General features: G+C 30.7%; 1 long non-coding RNA gene across 1 annotated transcript; it reads left to right on the top strand.

Annotated features, from left to right (window-relative positions):
• The first annotated feature begins 578 nt into the window (after positions 1-578).
• Positions 579-3,840, top strand: LOC127701113 (uncharacterized). Its single transcript, XR_007981820.1, has 3 exons — positions 579-1,571; positions 2,751-2,862; positions 3,721-3,840. It is a non-coding gene; the product is annotated as an uncharacterized LOC127701113 (long non-coding RNA).
• The last annotated feature ends 359 nt before the right edge of the window (positions 3,841-4,199 follow it).

Below are 4,199 nucleotides of genomic sequence, written 5' to 3'. Positions count from 1 at the left end.
TCAAAATTTGTAGAGCTTATGAACAGTCAAATAAACATGTTAAGGAGTTGAGAGAATCTACAAATTCGACTCACACAGTCAATAAAGTTACACATCATGATAAGTTCAAAAAGAAAACTTACCAACCTGAAAGTAAAAGACCCCAAATAGACACCCTCAATCACAGAGTAAAACTTCTTACAACACACAAATTAACAACAAAGAATGTAATTTCTGTGGTTACAAACATGAATGGAAAAAGGAAAAATGTCCAGCATGGGGAAAAACATGCGATGCTTGCAAAGGTAGAAACCATTTTAAAGCCAAATGCAAGAACATACACTCAATCAGCTCAACACAAAGTGACCAAGAAGAAGATGACTGTTGGTTGAATGCTATCACTGGCCATACATCTGAAAATGTAATTCAGGCAATATGTGCAGAGTCTAAAAACATTTCAGCTTTAATGAATGTAAATGATTGCAATGTAAGATTTCAATTAGATACAATGTAAATACGATCTGTAAACGATATATCCGTAAAGAACAAGTAAAACCAAGCACAATCACACTGCGTATGTGAAACAAAACCCCTACCCAGCAAACACACAACATTTTAAAAACATTTTTTAAATGTCATATGGACGTCTCTCACAAAATATTTCAATAAGATATCATTTAAACATAAAAAAAATGTTTATTTTATTGTTTTTGAAATGTTTTATTTCTAACATTTAAGTAAAATGTTTTTACAACATTAACAAAATATTATTTGCTAATATCTTTTATTCATGTTCTCAAACATTGTTCTAAAATATCCCGTAGATATTTTATAATATAAAAAAATAATATTTTCTTCAATTGGTATTTTATATTTTAACAACATTTAAAGTAAATATTTTCCAAATATCCAAAAAACATTCTGCAAAAAAATGTTTTACAGAAAATATAGTTTTGCTATTTGCATAAAATGTTTTATAACGTAAAATTAAAATGTTTTACATAAAACATCTGAAAAATATCAGCTAAATGTTTTCTATAAAATATTCTGACATACACATTACTTAATAGTCTTACTGATATTTTATTCAACATTTTACGGATATAAAAATAACATTTTATTTAAACTTTATTCAAAACCCCACACACAACGTTTTGTGGAATTAGCTCGTTTTTTTCAGGATAAGATATAGTACTACATTTCATCAATATCATGACAAGCAAGATACTATGGTTGAAATCCTTAATTGATATCTTGAAGATCCTTGAAGTCAGATTGTATTCCTTCTTATATTAAAATTCAAAAGAGTCAACATTAAATTACGCAATAATGTATTAATAAACAATCACCTTTTTTGTTTAATGTTTATTCATTTCGTTCGTGTATATTTTAGAAATTAAGAAATGAAAACTGTAACTGTACTAAGTTCAATTTTCGTATCGTTTAAATGTCTTACGGAAAACCGACCTTTTCCGGAATCGACTTTTGTTTTATCACCGGAAATGATTTTGAAATTTGAATTTCGAAACGAAGACAGGATGTCAACAAAGAGAGCCAAGAAAATTGTTTGTTACGCGATATATACTCACTTGGTAAGAATGATTAATCTGTTAAGATGAACTTGTGCATTCATCGTGTGTGTTCAATCATAATCGGAACCAAATTACATCTGTTTCTGGAGGTGCGGATCAAGGTTTTGAAAAAAGGGGGCCCCCTGCCCAAGGCAAGCAAACGTTTGGAGTGATACTTGCAAATAGTCTATACATTTATCTTATAAGTAGCTCCATAAGGGGGTCGGGGCCCCTAAATCCGCCACTGTTCAAGCAACTACGTACACCAATTATGAATTTGTTCATTGATATAAAAAAATTATAAGGATATGTGGCTTGTGTGTTTGATTGCCAATACACCTTATCGCTATTTGTCCGCCATTACTGGCCATGGACATCACAAAAGTTCCCATAAAATGTTGACGTCATATTAGAAAATATTTGACACCACAATTGAAAGTAATACACCTTATCGCTATTTGTCCGCCATTACTGCACATCACACAACTGTCACAAGTTTCCTTAAAATTTTGACGTCATCATAAAAAATATCTGATGCCACAATGGAAAAGTGATTGTTGTTTGACGTCAAAAGTTCAAGCAGGATAGATTCTCGGATCAAGCGGGAATAGCGATAAGGTGTATTATTGTATGACGTATGCTGACGTAAAAAGTTCAAGCGGGACAGATTTCCAAATACTGAAATAGAGATAAGGTGTATGAGACAGCTATCCACCAGAATTTAAATGACTTGGATAAAAGAAATTATAGGTCACTGTACAGCTTTCAAAACTGAGAAAACCAATGCCATATAGTCCACTTTGAAGCCTTGACAAACAAATGTTAAACTTTTCTCAACACAATTGAAACAAAACAAACTGCCTACATTAAATACACATTATGAAAAAATTTGACAGACTTAAACCAACAACAACTATTGCAATAAGCATGACTCAATACCTTGTTTCCGAGGCACACAAACAAGTTACAATAACACTAATATAAGCACCATTTGAATATGGAGATTTTTTTTTCTAGTAAAATCAGTGTATGTATGTATTTGCAAAACAGTAAATTAAATTTCCCTTAACAGCTTAATGAACATTACAAAGACTATGTAAGACTTCAGTACAAGCAAGATAATATAAACTGTTGCTTAAAATTATATTTATTGCTTCATACACACAATGTACATACAATGTATCTTTTATTTTTTAACAGGAGCTAAAAGAAAAGCCACAAAGGACAAGTTCAATATGCAGGTTTACAATTTGGAAGTGGCGCAGGTTCTTTGGAATGTCTACAACCTTTCAGGAGAATTTTTTTTTTTGAAGTAAGATTTTCATACAGAATTACTGTTATTCCATATTTAATTCAAATATTTAGCATAAACAATGCATTACATTCAAGATTAAGGGCATACAATACAGAAAAGATATCTGGATATTTGAATAAATAATTTTTTTTGTGACAAAATAGAAACAAGTTGTTTATTTAAATCAATCTTTTAGTCCAACAGTGTGCTTTCATAAACAACATATTTGCTTTCCTTTGAAGTATTTCAAATACATATAAACAACTCATTTAATGACATCTGTGTGTTTCTCGGAAGTTAAGTTATATTATTATCATCATTGTGAAAACAATGCTTAACACTTCGATAAGTTATTATGTGCCTATAGTATACTTCTAGGACTGTATCATATGCCCTTAGATACAAATGACAAGTTATAAACTATGTCACTCTACAGAGTTTAACACTTAAAAATGACAATAAGATGTTTAATGACATTATGTAGCAGGGCTTTTAAAGGCCCCTACATGATACAATGAAAACTAAAAAAAAACAAGAAAAACAACAGCCTGATTTATACAAAACAATAAAAGAAAAAAATTATGATAGACAACAATCAACGAGTATAATGAAATAAGACTCTTGACTGGACACATATCTAGTCTAGAGTTTTTTATGTGTTTTTTTTTTTAATAACTTAATGAAGTTCAGCGTGGCATATTGCTCTCTCTTAACACGGTCAGTCATTTATCGTCCCCTTCCGACAGACTATCATCGTTATTTGTTTCAAAACTTTAAAGGGGAGGGGATGTATATCCTTCAGGCAACGTGAATCGTTCTATAATAAAGGAATGTGCAAGAAGTTTATATATGAATGTAAGATTAATTTTTTTTCAGAAGCATGGCACAGCAAGAAAAAGATATAAGACACTACAAGACATTCCAAGTGATTTTGAATAAGACAATTGATTGACTTTTTCAATGTATTCTTAAATAAATCAAATAGTTGATGTAAAATGGTGTTTTGTTCTCATCTCTTCAGCCAATTATCAATGATTATTGACTTAAGATTTAACCCTATTAGAAGTGTAGCGTTTTAGTTTAGAAAGAGAAGTTGTATTGAAAAATCTGAATTTGGGACACAAGTTTTAGTCAATGTAACTTGAACTTAAAAATGTGGATAATGTTTGCATAATGTCCAATGGCATATATGTCATGCATGTTCAGGTTGACATATGCATGATGTGTATAAGATAGGTAATAAAAGTTGAGCGTGAAAAACTAAAAATTATACCATTGTGGTTAGAATGTGGGCTTTCTTGCACTGTCTGGCGTCTGTCCACCTATATTTGTCAGATTTTGTCCAACAAATATTT

Source organism: Mytilus californianus, unplaced genomic scaffold (genome assembly GCF_021869535.1).
Source record: "Mytilus californianus isolate M0D057914Y unplaced genomic scaffold, xbMytCali1.0.p SCAF_5, whole genome shotgun sequence".
In the NCBI taxonomy this organism is placed as follows: domain Eukaryota; kingdom Metazoa; phylum Mollusca; class Bivalvia; order Mytilida; family Mytilidae; genus Mytilus; species Mytilus californianus.
This window is presented reverse-complemented; position numbering and strand designations above follow the sequence as displayed.